The sequence below is a fragment of the Argiope bruennichi genome, chromosome X2, assembly GCF_947563725.1.
Source record: "Argiope bruennichi chromosome X2, qqArgBrue1.1, whole genome shotgun sequence".
Taxonomy (NCBI): Eukaryota; Metazoa; Arthropoda; class Arachnida; order Araneae; family Araneidae; genus Argiope; species Argiope bruennichi.
The window spans coordinates 76,998,566-77,021,889 of record NC_079163.1 but is presented as its reverse complement, the minus strand read 5'-3'; the positions used below and the strand labels follow the sequence as shown (position 1 = coordinate 77,021,889).

Genomic DNA, 23,324 nt, shown 5'->3' with positions numbered 1-23,324 from the left:
GCAGACGAGAGAGTAAATAAGAAAACAATCCTATTAACTGAAAATATCATACATGAAATTGCGCAAAAGAAAATGACATGTCTGATTGAAACGATGGCAGATAAAATTTCAACACGCTTAATGAATGAAATAAAATTCTAATTTTACAATCATCAATCTGATATTATATCCGTTTCAATGCTTAAAAGATTATTTATAAACTTGTCAAGTTTAAAATCATTTGAAATAAGATTGAATTATTGGAAAAAATATCGTTAGGAAAAGGAGGACATTAAAGAATATGAGCAGTCAGTACAGTTGTTTTTTCATACTAATATATGATACATTTTTTATATTTTTGTTTCAGGCAAGCTAACTTCTCAGTAGTTATAAAAATACTTAAGCGGCATGAAGATAATTACTTATTTATATTACAGTCTATAAATGCAAGCATCTTTTCCACTATCGAATTTTATTTAACCTGCAATGCATCGAATTTGCTATTATTGAAATAAAGAAAATTTTTAAGTATTTTATTTTGTTTTTTTCTGCGGAAAGAATTCTTGTTCCTTATGGACTTAAAATAAAATATCCGGTATATTCCCTAGTGTAATGCGTAGTTAGAAAAATTCCCGATTTAATTTGCTCTTCATCTTTATCTTTACTTATAATAAAGATGAATGTCTGCTTGTGTTTGCGCGCGTGTGTGTTGGAGCTCTACAAGCCAGACTGTGCAATCTAGAGCTACTAAACTTGGCACATATTTACTTTAGAGGGTGAGAATGTGCATCTCAGAGTTATTTTTTAATTTTTATTAAAATTTCAATTAATTAAAAATTAAGCGTGATTTCCGGAAATATTACAGTACAAAAATGATTTTCACATCCCCTTAAAAGTAAAAAAATTATTCTTTCAACGATATCAATATGTTAATTATGAATTTAAAAAAGAAAATTTAACCATATTTTCCAACAAGTTATTTTTTACATAATAAAAATAAAATTTAACCTGCATGAGAACGTTACACATCTATGGGGAAAATTATCTTTTATCAATGTGTTGCCATCACGTTGACAAAAGCTCAAATTAAAAGATTAAGTTAACTCGTTCTGCAAATTAAATCTAAAAAAGTGTAATTTTCAATACGTGTCTATACAGACACGTATTGAAAATTACACTTTTCTAGAAATGAAGTAAATATGGCTTGTGATATTTTCCAAACAACCGACGCAAGAGAAAGTTATCTGTGTCCTTTCGAAATATCTATACCATTAATGGAATAACTCAGTTTCATTTAAAGCAAAATAGTTTAATATATTCAGAATATCTAAGGCTCAAAATCTATTTTCTAAAACTTTAGTAATAGTCATATACATCTAATAAAAAATTTTCTAAATGAAGTAAATAATTTTATTTTATGTAGTTTGAATCAATAAACGTTCTAATGAAGTACGAATTTAAAATTTTTATACAGACCATATGTCTTGTGAGCCATATTTAGTAAAATATTCTTGAGACACTAATATTTTAAATAAAAAAATTCCACTCTTTTGTACCTAAAACTGATTGAGTTATGAAAATTGGAATTTCTCTATTCTATAAATTCTATAAAAACGCGCGACTTTTAGACCTCTCCATCGTCCGTCTTGAAGAAAGTAGGTAAACCAACCCCCGAAGTTTCACCAAGGCTGATTGGGCTAAAATAATTAAATTGTTGATTGTCCTAAAATATAATTCAAAGCTTTATAACTCGGTCAGATTTGATCGCAGAAGTAGAAACATTAGATTCTCAAGATTATTTTATTGAATATAATTCTCATAGATTGTCATAGATAGATAGTTAGATTGTCATAATTATTATTGAATATTATTCTTAAATTCGAAGGATTATATAAAATTTAGGCTTCATAATTGTTTTCGGAAGTGCCTTTATGAACAGAAAAAATAAATAAATAACTAAAATACTATAAAATATTACTTACCGCATTTAAACCGCATTCATGATATTAGCACTTGAAGTTATTTCTTAATGTGAACTCTTTCAGTATTTATCTAATATTATTATGGCAACTAATAATGGAGAATGCAACATGTTTATAAATTGAAATGCAAATTATGTAAAATAAATATCATTGTTCTTAATTTTTTTATAACTTTTTTGCCATTATACGATTAGAATGTGAAACATCGCTCCATGGCAAAAAGAAAACAATTAGCAGATTCTGGAAAAAAGAAAACAAAGTATCTTAAATTTTATAACAGCCCTTTGTAAAAAAGGAGATTTCTTTAATAATATTCCCCCCTCCTTATCTGGCCGGGGCTTAGAAGAATCAATTGTGTTCAACCATTCTCGTCTCCAGAGATGCGCGAGCATGCGCAAAATTGTGCGTTCTTCTTTCCTATTGTTCCACCCAAACCATTGTTAAGGCTACAACCTCTTGGAAACACCCCTTCTGTCTCTTTGGAGCAATAGACATTCCCCTTTTTCAGCCAATCACCGTTCTCTAACTCGACTCTAGCCAACTTCGTGAAAAGGAACTTAGTTCTATCGCATGTAAGATCTCTATTTCGGTAATGTCCAAAAATTTACTTATTTAATGATTTTATCTCAAGTAAAATGTGGCTTCATTTATTTTCCTCTCTAGTATTTTAATATTAAGTTTTATTCATTAAGCTTAATTTAGATAAGATGCAATAGTTTACATTTATCCTTATCCCCCCCCTTTTTTTTTCTTGAATTTTTTTTTATTTGGTAATTTTGCAGTATTAATATTTTTCCATATTAATATTTATATTAATATTTTTGCATATTAATATTTCTCCATATTTATAATTATCTCTAAAATGAAGAGTCATTATCTTTTTATTCGAAAACTTTTTTTCTTCTCATAAGCTCGTGAAACTTCAATATGTTTTATTTCTTTATTTGTATCTGAACATAATCATTCGCTTATGCCTAAATTCTACAATTTTTTTTTGTTTTGTTATTAAAATAGTTGCGAAGTCTTTACTGCTGAATAGACTTGTTATATACTTGCTTCTTCATACGCTCTTAGTAAAAATATTCATTTTAAGGATAAATAATGAGTTTTATAATCAGATAGCAATTAACGAGTATACAGAAGAATTGTATCTAGTTCTTCGTCATTTTGAAGAGACACTACGAAGTTCTCTTATATTTCAAAATGAAGTTTATTTCAGAATGTTTTAACTTTCCTTAATATTTAGTATTCAGTTTTCATTTATTGGAAAATTCACTTAAATATTTAGTCACTCCTTATAAAGTTGATATTATTATATGAAGCAATATATGCGGTGATAATATGCACTGATATTATTACGTTTTTGAATTATCGTTTTTACAGATCGACAAACATTATCTCAAAAATGGTATTATATATATATTCAATAAACTGCTTTTTTAAGAAATAGAATATTATTCTAATATTGCAAATGGTGTTAATTTTGTTAAATATAAACCTAACCGAAACTTGCTCAAATTTAAATCATAATATATATAACAGAAATAGCTCGTTGCATATAATATTAATTATAGAACTGTTCTGATTAACTTAAGGTAATTTTGGGATAATGCTACAAAATTAGGGGAATGAAGTAAAAATGGGGTTTCAATGCAATTAATTCTGGAGAAACTATCGTGTTATACAAAACGACTCTCTTAAGCATTTTTTTCCCTCTAAAAAAGTTTATTTTAGATTCAGTTGAAAATATTCAGCTTAAAAACAAAATCTGTTTTATCTCATCACTTAATAACGAATATTTAATGGCATGCATTTTAGATTTATATCTTATACATGATTTAACATTTAAACATTTATCACGTGTAATTAAAAAATATATATATACACCTCATCGACTGCAGCGGCATGCGAATGAGACAAAATATTTAAATATGTGATAGTCTCATTTCTTTTATTAATATACTCTTTAGAATTGGCTCTCTAGAATTGTATTAGCCATCACAAAGAAATTGTATAATAAATATTCGCATTTCTGAAAATAAAATTTACCTTCCTTTTAACTATCAACTAACATGAATAATTAAATGAGGCCATCTAATAATAAGCGCACTGAGCATTAAGAAATTGAATCGCCTTTTAAAGAGGATATGAAAATATGTTTTGCCCAGAAGATGAAAATGGTAAATTATCATTATAAATAGAATCCTCAAATGCCTTTAATTTAAGAACGGTGTATATATTCAAATGTAAATCAATAGCTTCTCGCAGTGGTGTTATAAATGTTGGAATGTATAACAAAAGACCGTTTTTAAAATAATTGATCTTAAAAATTCAACATCAAAATGTTTTAAATGTATGCATAAAACGAGGATAATAAATAAATACTTAATTCGTGTCTTTAGAAACGTAAACACGAAAGTCAGAGAAAAAATTATCGTTTAATAGAAAGAAAATACATTTATGTTTACCAATTTTTTTTAAATGTACTCAGCGATGTGAAGGAAAAGTAAACCAGTACTTACTGAAAATAGGAATCAAATGCAAATCAATAGCTTCTCGGAATGGTATTAAATGTCGGAATGTATAACAAAAGCCCGTTTTTAAAATAATTGATCTTAGAAATTCAAAATCAAAATGTTTTAAATGTATGCATAAAACGAGGATAATAAGTAAATACTTAATTGTTTCTTTAGAAACGTAAACACGAACGTCTGGGAAAAATTGCCGTTTAATAGAAAGGAAATACATTTATGTTTACCAATTTTTTTGAAATGTACGCAGAGATGTGAGGAAAAAACAAACCTGTACTTACTGAAAATAGGAATTATGTTTAAATAATAAACTCTAGCAAAATAAAAATTGTACGCATTTGTTTCACGTTTTATATTCTAATATGACAATTTTTTTAAAGGTTTAACAAATACATATAAGCATTTGTATGAAACAATAAAATATAGCTATTAAACTGAATTACTTTTAAGAATTCAATTTAATATTTTCTTATGTCATTTTATATTTTCTAATTGTTATCTCTAATACATGATAATTATCTCTAACCATATTATCTAAGCAAAAATATAAGCAAGCAGAACAAAAATCTGTTCAGGGTATTCGATTATAAGACACACATATTTTTGTTATTTCAAGTGAATTTAAAACTACCTACTGAAAGCTGACGAGCCATTTAAATATTATCTAGGGATTTATAACTTTTATAGTATAATGAAAGATAATGTCATTTTTTTTCATATAGAATATAACAAATAATATGGGAAAATGAGGTTTTTGTTATGGAAAAGTTCTTTGAAAGATGACGAGTTTCTTATTCTTCTTCTTCTTCTTTTTTTCTTTTCTTTTCTCTCGGTTTTTCTAATATTTATAATAATCTCTGCCGAAATTGCACCAAAATGAATGTATACAGGAAGATAATAATGAATATCATGATTGAATAATTCGATTAATAACTAAACAACAAACATTAAATTATTATACAAGAAATTAAATAACAAAAAATTAAATTTTAAGTAGCATGATTGCTGATTAAATAACAATAACCTTCGAAATAAAAAACAGGATAAAATAACACGACTTCATAATAGCATTTAAATTGCCTTCCCTGATTCAACTATAAAAATAAACGTTTTTAAGCCATTTGTTTGAATAGCATTGTATAATTCACTGGCAATCAATATAATTGTTGAAAAATATACAGAAAGCTTTAAAGATAAGTTAATTTCTCTTTTAGATTTTTCATAAGTACTTAATGGAAGTAATTTTTAATGAGTGCAAATCTCTCTATTAATTATCATCTTAAAATGTTTAGATACTTTTGTTAATACTTTCATACTCAAAATTAGATACAGATTAAAACATAAGAATTATTTCAAACGTCTTATAGAATAATAATTGGTGCTTTCCAGTGTAGTTCATATTTTTAATTTAAGAAAATATCTTTCAATGACATTGCAAGCATGCAAAATTGCGGATAATAATTTTTTACATATTAATAATAATGCCAAATGGAGAACATTTTGCTTATTGAGCGTTATATCACCACAAAAACTTGACATTCCAAGTAAAGCGTCTTCCAGAATATGATAATGTATCCTTAAAAATCGTTTCTTTAAAAAAAATTTTAAGGTGCTAACATTCATTCGTATTTATTGAAATGAAGCAAACTATTTGCAATATGTAATGCGGGGAAGAATAAGAAACAACAATTGATATTTAAAATATATTTTCTAATAAAAATAAATCCAAATAATTATAAGAAAATTGCATTTCAAGACATATTCGGAAATATATATATATATATCGACTCTTTAACTCGTTTTGGTAGTTCTTATAAGACGAGAGTTATGATAATATTTTTTTATTTCTTTAAATCAAACCAAACAGATATTGTCCTAAACATAAAACCTGTAGAAACAGGAAGAATTATAAATGTATCTTTAAAATTCCTGCTTTAGCGAAAATAAAATCAAAAACTTACTTTTAAAACATTTATTCTCGTTCATAAAAACATCGCGAATGAGTGACATCGCATGATAAAAAGTGGAACTAACAGTAATAAAGAACGCATCAATAAAGAACAAACTGCTAGCAAAGAATAAAAATCAAAATGTTTTGAAAATCATAGAAATAAAAAATGTGGAATCTTAACTTCTTCATAAATTCAAATTCTTCATAATTCTTCACAAATATTATGATAAATTCGCCAGAATATTTGTGCTGTTTTAAACTTCGAACTGCCATTTTCTTTTCAAGTAAAAACAGAAGACAAATACATTCAGGGCAAAGCAACTGCCAATGCAAGAAGAAGAGGACGATGTGTATGTGAATTGTAATTCCAAAGATCCTCCAATAAGAAAAATAAAAAAATGAGGATAACAAAATAAGATTTTTTGGTCTCATTTGCTAGAAACAAATCAATGGAAAGTTATAATACAGCGAACAAAGAGAAGGAATAATGTTAAATAGTTACCTTTCTAATAATAATTAAAAAGAGGAAAAAAAAAAAAAAAGAAGTATGGCGAGACATTTCTATGACAGTTGTGTTTAAAATGAAATCCGAAATAACGCTTCAAGGTCATCTTTTCTTTGAAAATTTTAACAAGAATTTTGTAATAATATTCGTATCGTTTCATTCTAAGGAATTCCTTTGTTCCTTCAAGCCAGTGAAACATCTGCCATTGCAAGCATAAAGAAATTAAAATATCCTTGATTTTTTTTTATGGAAGAATAAAGAACTAACGTAATAAACATTTATACTCATTTATTAAAAGGTAATAAATTACTAGTTTCAACTAATGCTGAGAAGAAAGAGAGGGGGGAAAAATGAAGACTGAAAATAAAAATGAGAAGAATCAAGATACTTGATCAAGAATTATGTTTAAAACAAATTTGCGTCATCGCCTTATTTTTTAAAATTTAACAAGAAGAAATATGTAATAATACTGGTATTGTTCCCTGCTTTCGAATTTCTTCGTCTGCTTGAATTAAAACTGGAACCAACAAATATGCCAATACAACAAGAAAAGGTGCTGTGTCCTTGAAGTTGCTTTTTTTTTTTTTTTCCTGTAAAAGAGTGGAAGAAGAATGAAGAACTAAAGTTATAAGCATTTATTCTCATTTGTCAAAACGAAGCAAATTACTAGCAGCGCGTAATACAGGGAAGAAAGAGAGAATTAAATAAATAAAAAAAGGAATACTTTGCTAGTAAAGATGAAAAGGGTCGGATGCTCTGTTTAAGTAATGAAGCAAAGGATTTGATGTAACCGCCATCACAAAAGATAGGACGTCAGTTCCAGAAAAAGGAAAGATGAAATCTATTCTCACTAAATTAAAAAAAAAAAAAAAAAAAAAAAAAAAAGAAAGAAAGAAAAAAGAAGGAAAAAGAAGGGAGAGAAGGAAAATAGGGAAAAGGGGATAAAAAAGGGAAGAAGGGGGAAAAAAGTGCTCATCCAGTGGTGGAATAATCGCTGACCCAGCTGCTTCAAAGGTTCCGCTGATCGTTCGGGAATAGCGAGCGTTGAGTTGAAAGGTTGAAGGGCGCAGAGAATAACAAATAATGTAGGAGGAGTAAAATTTAATAAAAGGGAGTCTTTCAGAACAAGGAGTTTTCTCATTTACTATCTTGAATATAATTTTTCAAGGCAAACCACCAGTTTCCTTTGAAGTAAAATCACCAGTTAGAGCTCAAAAAATTCCCGCTTATTATTTTTGAAATTTATTGTGTATCTCCGTCGTCTTTCTCAATGATGTTCACATAAAATAATGAGTTATTCCTTGCAAACACAAACGTCTGCTACATGCACTCTTCACTTCAGAGGAAACCCGAATTATTTTTCAGATGATGTTAAAGGCATTCTTTTGTGTAAGAATTCTTCGGCAAAAACGATGGTTGAATGTTAAATAAGATAGATTCATTGGAAAATTACATAATGCATCGTGAGGTGGTATTTTTATGCAAAAAATAGATGTAGTCTTTAGGTTTTTTTGTTTAATTTTTTGCTTACATGAGAAATTAATTATTGCGATCATCGAATGTGGGTAACGCTATCAAGAGAGATGTGCTAGAATCCGCATATAGAGCTAAGTTCTTTATTTATGGAGAAAGGGGAAATTTTTTAGCATTTATTTAATGTTTTTGGCTAATAGAAAGCCTTGTTATAAAGTTTTAAAAAACTGATTTTTCTATTGTTAAGGAACATTTTACAACCAGCTTTTAAATCTAAGAACTTCTTTTTTCTGCACTGCTAATTTTCCAAGACTTTCGTTTTAAAGTATATTTTATTTTAAATTTTACCTTATGTTTAAATCAAATCATGTTTGAACAAGCTGGAAAAGTTCAAGAAAAGAAGGCGAAATTTTCTAAAATACACCTTTTTTTCCTAGATAGTATGTAGTTAAATAACATATTCCTACTCCCTGAGAGTGATATAGCCACTCTCATTTTTAACTAAAACAAATTTAGACAATATTAAAAATAATAATAAGAAGAAGAAAAATAAGAAAAAAACCCTCGAATTTTCAGAACCCCTTTCCTGTTCATGTCTTTCAAAAACATAAAAGTTTTCTAAAAAAAAAAATGTTAACATTCTTTTCGAATTTTTGTTTTCATTTTTAGTTTTTATTTCTCCAAAATTTAAAATTTTCAGAGCACCTTTAACACTTTAACATAATTAAGGATAAAAGTTGTGAACTGGAATTCCAAAACCAGTGTCTAGCGGAAAGAATAAAAAATGCTGAAAAGCAAAAAAATTGGGAAAATACACACACACAACTATTATTGAATTATGATGTTTTCATTGAATGATTTGATGAACACTGTGATGAATTTTTTTTTTCTTTCTTTGAAACTTCCCAAAAGCAATTCAAATTTCAAGTTTGTCATGATAGATAAAGGTCATTCCCTTTTAAATGGTATTATAGTTTGCTAAAAGAATTCCTATTGTATATTCATCATAAATTAATAACTAAATCAAGATAAATACACATTTAAAGAAAGCAATTCTTTTTAAATAAAATATCTAACATCTCAAAATGCCCTTGTTGATACCAAATTAATAATATTACACAAGCTTTGTAATTTCTAGCTACTTTTTTTAAATGTTAGTTATATGTTTGAGATCCAAAGGAATGTCAGTTAAAAAAAATCAAGATATTTGCCATATTAAATTAATTCTTTTTTTTTTTTCTTCATTTTTTTCTTAAATGGAAAACTTAGAGGACTACTCTTATTCTCTCCAAAGGCAAAAGCAGTAGAAATAAATATTATTTAATTACTTTCTAAACGATTATAGTGGCAAGTATTTGTCATTTATAAAAAATTAAGGAGATACATCTTGTCACCTTATATTTCATGCTCATGTTTCATTTGCAGAAAAAGGAAAACTTCATCAGATATTGTCTTATTTAAATTGTATTATTATATATTGCGACTATATATTTATATATTGTGGATTTTAAATTCAGATAATTGAAATTTTTGAATTCTTGTTAAAATGTGATTCCAGTTGTTCATAGATACAAAATTTAATTACTTTCAGTTAGGATAAAATTTTAGAAGTATTCTAATGAGATTGATTGAAAATAAATAGTTTTGTTTTTAGAAAAAAGGAAAAAACATAAAAACAGAATAGATAAAATACATTTTTATGATTCCATTTCATCAATTCCATTGATTTACATTAAAAGGTTATGTATGTTTTCTATATGCATTGAACTGTCAGAAAAGATTAAATATTGCAAACACACACACACACACACACACACACACACACACACACACACACACACACACACACACACACATATATATATATATATATATATATATATATTGTGTGATATTATAACTTAGAAGCCAATATGAGTTATAATTAGATGTGTTACAATTAAATTTTGCTTTTAATTAAATTATAATATGATCTGTAACATCTACTAATGGTTTTTTTCAGAAAAAGTAAATCAGTGTCTGGAATTACTTGTTTTTCAAATGTAAGCTCCTTCACCTTAAAAAAAGTAGTTGTTAAAATTAATTTAGGAGTGTCCATACATCAATAGCAGTAGTAATAATCAACACTCAATCCTTTTAATCTAAAGCAAATTATATAATCGTATTATAATTTTTTTTAAATAAAATGAAAAAAGAAGGAAAAAAAAAGAATAAATTTTCAAAAGCTACATAGACATCCTAAAGAAAAATATAAGTAAGAATATTTGCGGTGATTTTTTTTAAATTTTTTTGATAAAGCATCATAGTTTTATTACAGATAGATATTACATTGCAACTTAGTTATTTTAAACGCGTATTACATCGAAGCAGGCTTCATAGCTTTTTTTCTATTTTGTCTTATATTTTACCTTACTACCGACGACGAGAAAATTTAAAATAAATCTTAATTAGATTAGAAAAAAAAATAATGTTATGGAACTTGGAATAGAATTCCATATCAATTAATCATCAGATACACTCGAATGGCATGCAAGTAATAATACTTTTATTTTTCATTTCTTTACATAGTTTCATTCTTAATTAAAAAGAAGTAAAAAACTAAAATTTAATAACGTGATTTTAACAGACAGCATAAAACTGAGGACAATAAATAAAAGTAAAAATAATTAGAGCAGCTATTCAATTCAAAATGCTCCCCGAAAAGAAATTCAAGAGAAAATAAATTAATGCATTCATAAAAATTCATAAAAATACAAAATAACATAAAAGTTTAATTATGAAGTTGAAATAGTATTGTTATTTTACATTTCTAAGAATTTTTTACCTAAGAGTATTTATTATAATGTCATGACCATTGTTAACCGAAGAAACGCATCAAAATGGATATAAAATTAGAATTTCCTTTAAATAGAATTAATTTGATTTCAGAAAATGGTTGAATTTTGTAAATAAAATTAATATGAAATTTGAGTCAATTACGATTTTTTTTATCATGCATTCGTAACAAGTTTTAATAACTTTATAATAACTTCCCTCTTTTGTGCAAGCGTGCCGTTCAGTACCTCATTTATGACTTCTCATGCGTAATATTGAAATGAAACCAAAATCAACAAACAAAGCTGTTTTAATTAAATTCTGCTACTGTTCGAAAGATAAAGCATCGAGAAATTCTTTATATATAAAAGTATTTTATTCATAAAGAATAAAATTGGTTTAATTGCTTTTGAATAAAATATACACATTTATTTACATACACGTATTTATATTTTCCAAGCTTTTGTTAATAGTACACACATTTGAATGAACTTTATATTCATTTATTTATACTCCTAATCTCTATATTATACATAAATCCAATTTAAATACCGTAAAATAAGATTTATTATGGAATTATTTATTAAATGCAATGTTTTGAGCAACGTGCGCGTAGTATGTTTTTTTTTTTGTTTGTTTTTTTTCATATCTGTATTCTAAGAAAAATCTGACATTATATTTATATATTAAATAACGGCACACTGTAAGCATGGTTTTCCGTCATAGACCAAATAATGATTTGACATCAATCTAATATGCATATCCTATAAATTCATTTGTCTTCCTCTCGAAACAATTTTTATATCTAAAAAGATATATTCAAAGATTTTTTAAATAAACTTTTAAAAAACCAAACCTTTTAACCTAAGGACAACATTGTCTTCTTAAATTCAGTATGCCATTCTGCAGAAAGAATTTCGAAGCAACTCCTTGGAATAGTTACTTTTACATACATCTTCGCTTACATTACACATTCCATTCGAATCATTACCTGCTAATACTTAAGTACCTGGTCTCCTCATACATCTTTCAATAACCACCGATAACGAGGGCATTCGTCTACGAGTGCAGTAGTTGGATACAATAAAAGTTTTTGAAGATTTTGTACCGGAAGCTTGTCCATATCAGCAGAATATAATGAATGGCTGTAGACGGTAGGTTAGCTTTCCTAACTTCCCGGAGTAAGTAAGCATGATATCTGTAAAATCCTAGCCATAAGATGTTGATGAGAAAATTATGAGAGCGGATTAGGTGCGACTCATCAATGGAGACATCCATAACGTGCTAATCCGAGCAGTCGGGGTGGATTAATGTTAAGAGTTTCTGTCATCATGATCATCCATATGAAGCAGGCACTTAATCCCCCGTGGTTGGTTGTAAGGGCAGAGGGTCAACGTCATTGTACCATTCCCCCTTTGTACAGATACATTAAAATCGGACAGCTCCGTCTCGCTGCTTTTGCTCCAAAACTTCTCGCCACATTAAAAAGGACAAGCATTAGTTTCGACACGAAGTCCTACCAGCCCAACCAATCTAGATAGTGGGTGGATTGGGAATTTTCTCCCCTCGAATCTTATTAAAGATGGAAATGTTGATATTGTCTATTGTCTGCTCTTGCTGGAAAAGAATAAGCATTGCTCAGAAAACTGCAAGTGAAGATTATTTTACTGAAAATGCTTGATTTTAGTCTCGAAAAAGCAAGTGATGAATTTAGTAGTTGTTATTGTTTTTTAAAAAAAGCCGTCTATAATTTTTAATTATTTATTTATCTATTTTCTTATTCCGTGAACTACATAAAGTAATACTTTTAATGTAACAGCTCATGAGGGTTAAAATAAAATGATGAGTAATTTAAAAAATAAGATTGTGATAACAAAATAAAGCAAAACTACTGGGACTCAGCTTCGTGTTTTAATTTTTTAAATATTAAATTTTAGTTTTTAAAATATAAAAACTATTTAGAGTTATTAAATAAAAGTGTATTAATTCTAAATAAATAATTAGATAATGTAATTTTAAAGTTTCTTTAAAGACTTTTGGTAGACTTTCAAATAAATGAAGTGATTCACATACGTTAAGGCTCACATAAGAATTTTTAGATACAGTAATGTATTGCACTCAATAAATTCAATAATTTAAATTCTGAATCTTTCTCCTAATGTGGACATGTTCGATTATTTAAATTATTATTATGCATTTTCTTAGTTGAATAATTAGCAAGAACAGATAATCATAAATATTTGTTCAAAGAAAATTCAGAAATTTCGTTGTAAAGTGAAAAGATTTTGTTGCAGTAATTTGGGAAAATAAATGAAACTTATGAGAAATTTTAACACGTTAAAAAATATGAGTGATACATATTTCTAAATATTAGAGAATTTTTTTTCTTTATATTAAATCATTTTTTTACAATTAAAAACAAATAATCATAATTTTATTATTATTTTTTTTTCCTTCTTTATTTTTCAGCGCTAAGGAGGAAAAAAGTATGTTCCTGCAGTACTCCCCTGTTTTGTAAATTCTTAATTCTTTTTATTTCAGTTTTTCCATTTGGAGGATATTTTTCTTCTTTATTTTCTTGAGTCTAATGAGTCTTTATTATGGTCTACCATTCAATCGGCATCGACGGATTTCAATATTTTTTTTCAGATGGTTTGAATATGTATATTAACTTGCATATGCATTTTATTGAATAATTATAGAAATATGCAATTTTATGAATAATTGTAGAAACAAAAGCGGCATGCTCTCATTATCATGTTTAATTATTGTATGTCAAATTATATGATTAATCTATTGTCATTTAGAACAAACCAAAAAATAAACTCATGAACTCAGCCAGTTGAGATAAAATATCATGAAATTCAAGGAGGAAGATTATTTGTTGAAATATTTCTGATCATTTTGTCTGACAAGGCGACACAAGTCAGAAAATCGAGTTTGGGAGAAACTTAATATAATGATAGTATACCTTTAGTATGAACCATTCATTAAAATATTAAGGCACAAAAGCCAGTCAATTTGCCAGAAACTTAATATAATGATAGTATACCTTTAGTATGAGCCATTCATTAAAATATTAAGGCACAAAAGCCAGCCAATTGGCCATGTCCTCAAAGCATTCGTTTAGTGGTTGAGAGATCAAAGTTCGTCCTCGAATAATATTTTATTTTTATAAAATTATTTCAAATTAAATTAATAATTTACGTATAGTTTTGACTTAAATGTTATTGAATTTTTTTATGGAAAAACAAATATTCATTCACCTAATGTTTGACTTATAAATATAATCATAATTTTCAACGGCAAAATAATTATTAATATTTACTTTAAAATGATAAACAAAAGCAAATTTGTACTATAATCATTAAAAATATTAAATCTTTCAATTTTAATAGTAACAAATTATTTATTCTACCATACGGAACCATATTTGTCTCGAAAATTAAAAATAACAGCTAATAATTTATTAAATTAGAAAGCAAACGTTACCGATTTTGATAATTGAAAGGAAATACTAAAAAGCAGCTATTAAAATATTGAATGCATAAGCAGATGATTCAGAATGTTATTGTAAGTTTAAATTCGAGCTAAGGTGAGGCATTTTCTGTTTAAAAATTAAGTTCTAATTCATTAGGTGAATGACACATTTATTTTTGTCTAAGTAATACATAATATAATAATTAAAATTATTTATAAATTGTTGATTTATTCTGAAATAATTTTGCAGTTAAAAAAACACTCTTCCATATTTATAATTAATTGTTCATTTAGTTTTAAATGAAAGCATCCTGCTACAAACCCGGACCTCCTTGGCTGAAAGCGAATGCGTCAACAGCTGATCTGTTCGGATGTCGAAAGGCATGAAAACTGATTAGTATGTAAGCTGAAGACCATTTTTTCAGATCGAAAGTTTGAAGACCATTTTTTCAGATCGAAAGTTTGAAGACCATTTTCTCGGAATTGGCTGGTTATTACGCTTCAATGTTTTAATGAATGTACATCTTTAAGATATTTTACCATTGTTCCAAATCTTATCCCGGACTCAATTTTTTAACCTTTGTCCTCCAAACTAGTCAGAAACTTGTACAAATCGTATATGAGAATACCAATGGAAACAACAAATTTTATACTGAATACTGTATCATCTCAAAAACTTATTCAACGAAATCTTAACAGCAGTGTATCATAATATATCTAAATGATTAAGTAATTTGAATTCTATAACAAAAATTATTAAATAATAATTAAAATATTATTCGCATACGCAACTCATTAATCAGTGGGAGGTTTTGTTGACTTCTTTTTGGGGGAGAGGGGGAGGAGTGGTATAATGACCTTTTTATTTTCGGATTTTTCATTCAGACTGACATTCTAATAGCTATAATAAAAATGTGACCCTTATTTTGCATAAAATGGGTGAATATCATGCTTAATGAAACCTAATAATGATTATTAAGGGCTGTCTATTATGACTTTATCTCCAGGTATTCAATCAAATCCTAGTAATCGTTAAAACCTTTTTCAATACAAACTACATAAAGCACTATCAAAGATAAATATTAAGTATGTAATATTTAGTATAAACTGTATTCAATTCCCTTCAGCTACCTTGTAAATAAAATAAAGGCTGTCGATTTCCTAATTTAGTCGGCTATAAGTTATTAGAGTTATTTTTAAAAAAAATGTTTTGAGACTAATGTTAATGAGTTGTAGGAACTTTCCAAACTTCTGTATGTCAAGACATAATTTAAAGTTTTAAAAACTTCTCTGAATTTAAAATCGTCTATGTCACCAAGTTATTCTAAAGACAATGTTATTTGAAAATTATTCAATGTATGCATTTGCCTTGATTTTATTGTATTCATAGAATGTTAGTTTCTTATCAGCAAACATATTTCATTACTACCATTCATTACTATCAGAATCAATTCTTTCTGCCCTTATTAAATCGAATACTTAAATCATTTAGTGAAATCAGTTCTATATTCTTTGCTACCCCATAAAAATTATATAAAAGGTGAAGTCACAAAATTATACAAATTTAGGCTGAAGTTATTAAAAAAGCCGTAAGGAGATTCGAAAATTCTTGGGAAGTTCGATCTTTACCTTTGTATCGGCTGATTACTATCCTTGTCGTATATTATTAATTCTCGAGTGCGAGTTGGAAATGAAAATCCGTTCTCTTTCTCCAGTTTTATTCTGGGAGGGGAAAAGTTTGGGAGGAAACTTTTCCACCGCTGCCTTCTTTAATTACGATCGAGTCCCGAAGAATCAACTTATAAAGCAGCTTTCATTGCGCAGAAATACCGGCAATCATTCACGGAGATGCATCCGCCCATCTAATAAAGGTCCGGGCTCTCTTAATGGGGCGCGGGGCCGGAGCTCTGTTCTCGAGTGATAATGTCCGCCTACCTATCACCATTATCATCGCCTCTCCTCAGCAAAAGCCAGCGTATTATGTCCCAATAATGCGAACCGTCTCCAACGGACGGTCTCTCCATTTGTCTGGCGGAACGCTCGCGCTACCCTTTCAGTCGACACGCTCAGATGGCAATGTCTCCAACCCAATGGGGCTCGACTAATTGAAAAAAGCAAACAGCCAACGGGAAGGGCTCAGGTACTCCGCCATTGTAGTAAAGTGCGCCGCAACCACACACTATGTGTCATTCAAAATAATTGGAAAACTTGGGCCATTCTGAAACGAAGCAATTAGCATGGATCTTCATTTACATGCCCGTTAGAGGGGGATCAAGACGGAAGAAAAGCGGGAAGAAAGGAATAAGTACCCAAGCAGCAAGATACCCCCCTACAATGGCGTCGACGCGCATCTAATCCCGCTTAAAGGGAATTTATTAGGGGGGACAACAACAAATGGGAGAACGGTGCGGAAGCAATAATCGCCGAATCAGTCTTAATCAGCAACTCCGATTCGAATTTTTAAGTTCGCCCATTAAAACCCACAAAATAATAGTCGTAAAAAAAGAATGCCGGTCCGGTGATTATCAGAAAAAGTAATGATACATTATAAATAAGGAGTTAAATGCTATCTTGGGGATAAATGTTTTTTAATCCGAATTTCACTTCGATGACGAACTACTCTTATTTTTGATTTCGATTCTTTTTTTTTTTTTTTTCTCATAGAAATTTAAAAAACTTTTGATTCAATACTTCTAAAAATGCGTTCGATTGTTGCGCCTTTGAAATGAAAAGAAAAGATATATATATGCTTCTTTTTCTTTTAATTTTTGAAATATTTCGATTTTGATCACAAAAATTGGTAAATCTAATTACGATTTCTATTCTGTCATCAATTACATACCAAGATAAGGAAAATGTACCTGGAATTAAATCATATGAACCACAAACGTAGTTGAGATATATATGTAACTGAAAAATAAAAAAGATATCTTCTACAATTTTATCTTTAGAAATAGATGAATAAATGTTAAAAACTGAGAATGTTTTTGTTTTTTAAATTTTTTTTATGCTTAGATATAAAAGTTTATATTAATATAAAAGTCATCGAATTTATTAAATATGAAAGTTAAGGCGTTATTTAGATGTGAAAGTCATCAAATCTATCAAAAGTGCATTCAAACGAAAAAGAATTTGCATAGATACTAATTTTTAGTACGCATTAATTCATTATAGGTTGTATTCAGAGAAGTGAAAAGTGAATGCTTCTTATTCGTTCAAATGACCAAACTGGTGAAATCGGCTATACTAAATAGCAGAATGAAAGGCCTCAAAAATACCGAATGCAAAAAAAAAAAAAAAAAAAAGGCTTAAAAGGAAAAAAAAAATTATCAATGCACTTAGAAAATGCGCTACCTTTAATTGCATCTAAATAATTCAATACCCTGAGAAAATTGAACAATGATACATTAATACATTTTTGCCTTGTCGAAAACGAAATACAGAAACAGAAAATATTGATAACGCCAAAAAATTAACTCACTGGAATTTGCTGAATTTCCCTATTTCAGAACTCTCCAAGTCTGGGGAAGAGGGAAATTGGAGTAAGATCATAGCGGGTGATAATTCAAAAACAAAACAAGCTAAAAGAGTGAAATTTAGAATGTGGTCTTTAAGCAAACCTTTGATATCTATGAAATGTTGATCAAAATACTTCCATGATAAGTCTGCCTTCCCACCTGAGTGCATGTTAATGTACTTAGGCGCGCAACAAGTAGGGTGCATGAATTTTATTATGCTATCTTTACACTGAAATTTTAGTTCGGAATCGAATTTTGTTCCTAAATGGGCCAAAGAAAAGCGATACGAGTCCTAAATGCGTGCCTTAATCTGGGCATTGTACAACAAAGTTAAAACCAAAAATTATCATAAAGCATAAGTAAAACGAGAAAAACATTTCTGTGGCTTTCAAACATGTAAAGAATGCCTAATTTCGAATAAAAATTTATATCTATGCAATATTTTGATGCAGCTAAAAATAAATTTGCTAAATTTTCCTTCTTTCTCTTTTTTTAAGTTAAAAAATCTGCTTGAACATTTTATATTTCAGAATTCTTCATGTATTGAATTATCATTTACTTCTTATTATAAAAAGTAAGGCTAAATATGCAATTTCAATCCGAAAATATTAGGATAAAATATAATTTTTATTATGATAAACCAAAAAAATGCATATTTGGAAGCGAAGTTATGAAATCAACACTTTGACCAGTATTGTTTTTATGTTGAGTACCCGTAGACTGAAAGACAGTTATAAAAGTTAAAATCTAAAGGCTTCATAATGATACAGGTATTTCGTTTTAGTAATTAGTAAGATATTAAAAATTGTACTTAATTTTAATCTTACTCTTTCTTAATCGTTTGAAAATTTCGACGGTTATTCTTCTCTTAGTAATATCATTTAAATCGTCAAATTAAAAAAAAAATTATAAATTAGCAGCTACTTTTAGAAAGGTTCTAAAATAAGGCATCCTACATCCCCTAAAACTTCCAATATCAAATATTTTAAAGAGAATTGCCAAGTAGTTAATAACATTATATTTATTAAAAAAATACATATGAAATATTCTTTTTATGTGTTTGCTATACAAGTTATAAAGTTTTACGAATTCAGAACAAAAGCTTTTTATGAACTCGAACTAATATTCATGGATTTTTTTATAATGATCATAAAAAAGTCATATCACTGAAACATTGATAAAAAGTTTTGAAATTTAATTAGTAATTATAAATGTATTGCAAGTATATCACAAGTGTACAAATTCATGGAACTATCATCCCAAAATTCCATTCTTGTATATGTACATTCGAAGAATGCATAATCAATTTGAACGATAATTTTAAGAATTGACTTGGAAATTCAGTGTATTTTTTGTAAATGCATAGGCTAATTGATTATTTTTTTAGAAGTGACTTGTTTTAATATCGAATTGCATTCTAGACAACCAAAAAAATAAAATAAAAGGAAAAAATCCGATTGCAAAAATTCGAGAGTGTCCGCTCGTTATCTCTTCCAGATAAAAAAAAAAAAAAGCCCTTTTTTTTTTTTTTTTTTTTCTTCTCTTGTTTATTTCCGAAGTCAAAGGAAAAGCTTGAAACAATATAATTCCGGAAAAGTAGTTTTTTTCAATAATTTGTTTGCCATGCTAGGATGAGAGAAAATCTTTTATAAGATAAAAAGTTCTGTTTTTTAATTCTGCATTCATTCTTTGAAATCCTAGAAATTTAATTAAAAAAACTCACAGACTGTAGGAGGATGAAGATGTTTCGACTGGAATGATTATTCGGAGCTATACTGTAGCTCTATCAAGAATCAAGCTGAAACGTTCTTTCTTTCTTTTTTTTTTTTCTTTCATTTTACTTGTTTAGGTTACTTTTTTCTTTTGACTCATGGTGGCTTTATTTAATTAGCTTTTTGTTTGATTTCAAGATCCTTAGAATCTACTCTCTGGGAAAAAATTTATTATATCCATGTTCACTGTCGAAATCAAATAAATAATTAACGACCTGTGGTTCAATGGCAGTATTTGTCTCATGCATTCTTCTGCCGCTAGTTCCACTTTGTAACTAGGCGAGGGAAGAAAAAGAAAAGGATGAAAAAAAGGTAGAAATGCAAAGTAAGATTTTTTCCTCCTCGCCTTTCTTCTAACTCACCGGGTTTTTTTCCTTCTTTTTTTGCATCATATCTTCTTTTTTTTTTTTTTTCAAACAAAGCTGAATCGAGTAAATTATTGTAATTTGTAAATAGAATTGATTAAACTGTTTTTCAAAAAACTTATAAATTTTGCAATTAATTCTTATGCTTAAAGTGTAAAGATGGTTTTTCAGAAAGAATATAAATACAATTTTTTTTATTTATGGGTGTTTTTTTTTTTTTTTTTTTTTTTTTTTTTTGAAAAGACAGAAAAATAAGCCCAAAAATACTATTTCGCAACTGATTTTAAATAATAAAATTTTAATTTTTTTTAAAGTCTGGGAGGTTTTAATGAAAATATTTATTAGGTAAGGAATTAATTTGTTGATTTTGAAAAATCTAAATATTTTCACTTGATTAAAAAAAATCCAATTGATATTTGAGGGATATTTAATAAAAATGCCGTATATTTCAATTTTCTCATTTAATAGAAAAGCTAAATGCTATCTAAATTTAAATCCTATTTTCTTATATTTATTTTCTTAGTCTCAAACGTATGTTTATAAGATTAACTTCACACAAATGAAACATACACTTAGATGTAAACCTTCTTCATATTTTTTTATCATTGCTAATTTTCTTTTTTCTCTTTTAGCAATTGCCTTACACTTCTTTCTATGAACAAAAATTATTTGTATCTGCTATAAATTTGACTAAAATGTTATTTCAATTCTTACCATTCAACTTTTATTTATTCCATTTTACACACCCATTCATTTAAAATTATTATTCAACCCATTTTAAATCATTGATATATCTTAAATCCAATGAAATTAACATTTAATTTGTTAATGGAGGAATTAATTCTCTCTCATGCTTGGCCTGAGACACGTCAAGTCAATGTTGGATCCATTGCGTGGTTCCCAAAACATAACAGAATTATAAACATAACAGTTAGCATAAAACATAACAGTTAGCATAACATAAATAAAACATAACAGTTAGCATAACATAAACAAAACATAACAGTTAGCCTAACATAAACAAAACATAACAGTTAGACGGCATGAAATAACATTTTATGAATTGACCTACATCATTCAGCTGGGAAAATAAAGCATCTTCATAACAGAAATAAAATAAAAAAATCTGCTTACACAGTATAAATCACTTGGTGACACCAAATCCGTCTCAGATACTCTCCTTCATATCCTAAAATGACATGATTCATGCACAAAGTTTTATTGTTTGAAGCATGGTTGCTGTGTCCCTTCTGTCGTTAAACCGCAAATATCAAATCGTGTATTGTGATAAACAAATTACTGATGCATCTTTATCGCATTTTATGTAATGAATAATTATTTATATAATAATTCTTTCAAAAATATGTATTTCATTTTTATATTTTGGGAACAAAATATATGCCGACGTACCTGTAATTTAAGGATTTTTCAAATCGCATGTAAAGGTAATAGAATATTTTGCATTGAAAAACATTTAAAAGATCAGAACGTTCTTTCAGATGAACGTAAAACGTATATTTTGAAGTCACATGCTAAGAGGGTGGAAAAAGTGAGAAGAAATCTCATTAGGGAAGAATTGCTTTTAACATATGTTAAAAGTTTATTTTATTATAATAAACATGCCAAATTTATTATATATCACAGGAAATAAAGTAAAAGCTACAATATAAAATTATTTATTATATAAGTAATATTCAAAATTATTACATAATTATAATAAATTCAAGGCAGAATTTTTGGCACAAAATAATCACTTTTTATTACTACATTTTATATAATATTAAACAATAAATATGAGATTTTATTCTATTTCACAATAAAACCCAATCCCATAAATATAAAAAGTTTCATTAAATCTAATTTATCCTTTGTTTGTTTCTTATGGCACTTGCCACGGACAAGCCCGCTGTTAGAAGACAGTGATTTAAGCCGGAGGGGGAGCATTTCTTGTTTTTATAGTAGCGCCAACTAGGGCCAAGAGTACGACATTGCTACTCACGCATCACTCATTCGCTTGCACAACCCCTTTTTACAGGAGGGCACATTCACACATCTCTCAGATAGCACAACGGACGAACAACCATGCCCAAACCGGCACTCTGACCCGGGACTCCCAGATCACGGGGAAGACGCGCTACCCCTATGCCAGGACACCGGAAATTTATTTTTTAATTCTGCTTAGTTTTGAAGTTATTTAAATGTATTATTTAGCTTATAATAACCATCAAAAAATACTTCGCAGTTGAATTATTTAAAAAGATTTCTAAAATTGTTGAGCTCTTTATCTAATTCTGCATGTATGTTTTTAATGTTTTGGAATTCCTAGCTGGTTTATATTATTTAACTCTTATATGTATTTTTGTAAATATTTTAATTGCTTTCATATTTGCCTTTCTGAAATTCCCCTTTTTATTTGTGTGTCAATAGAAAGAGCAAATGTCTTTTAGTATTACTGTAAGAAGATAAATCTGATAGAATTATTTTGCACAGAAGATATTTAAAAATCTCAAGCAGCAATACGCACTGCTCTGTTTTTATAAGATGATACAGTGATTGTCACTTTATCGTTCTGAAAGAAGAAAAAAATCAATAGTCTTCATTGCATTTTTAAGAAGATACTCTGCCACACAAACATTGTTTCATATGTTTTTTCTCAGGTTTAAAAAAAAAAAAAAAAAATCTTTTTCTATATTTTAATAGAATTTCAGCTTTTTTCTATAAAATGAAAAAAAGTATCTCTCACGTATTTACATAGAAGCGCTGGAAAGACTCTTTAAAAAAGCACTGATGCAGTAAACTACTATTTGCAAAACCTAAACAAGATATTCCTAGCTTTTTTTATTTTATTATTTTTTTTATCTTGACGGAGGGAAAAAAAAAAGAACGACGTGATCCTATTCCTCTTTTATCTATTCGAGCTTGATGTGTATTTTTTTCCTTTTTTTTTATTTGTT

General features: G+C 28.0%; 1 protein-coding gene across 1 annotated transcript in view; it reads left to right on the top strand.

The window, feature by feature from the left end:
* The window catches only part of LOC129959806 (transcription factor Sox-5-like), a 90,759-nt gene that overhangs the window by 2,470 nt on the left and 64,965 nt on the right, over positions 1 to 23,324 (top strand). The gene's annotated exons all lie outside the window — the stretch shown is intronic.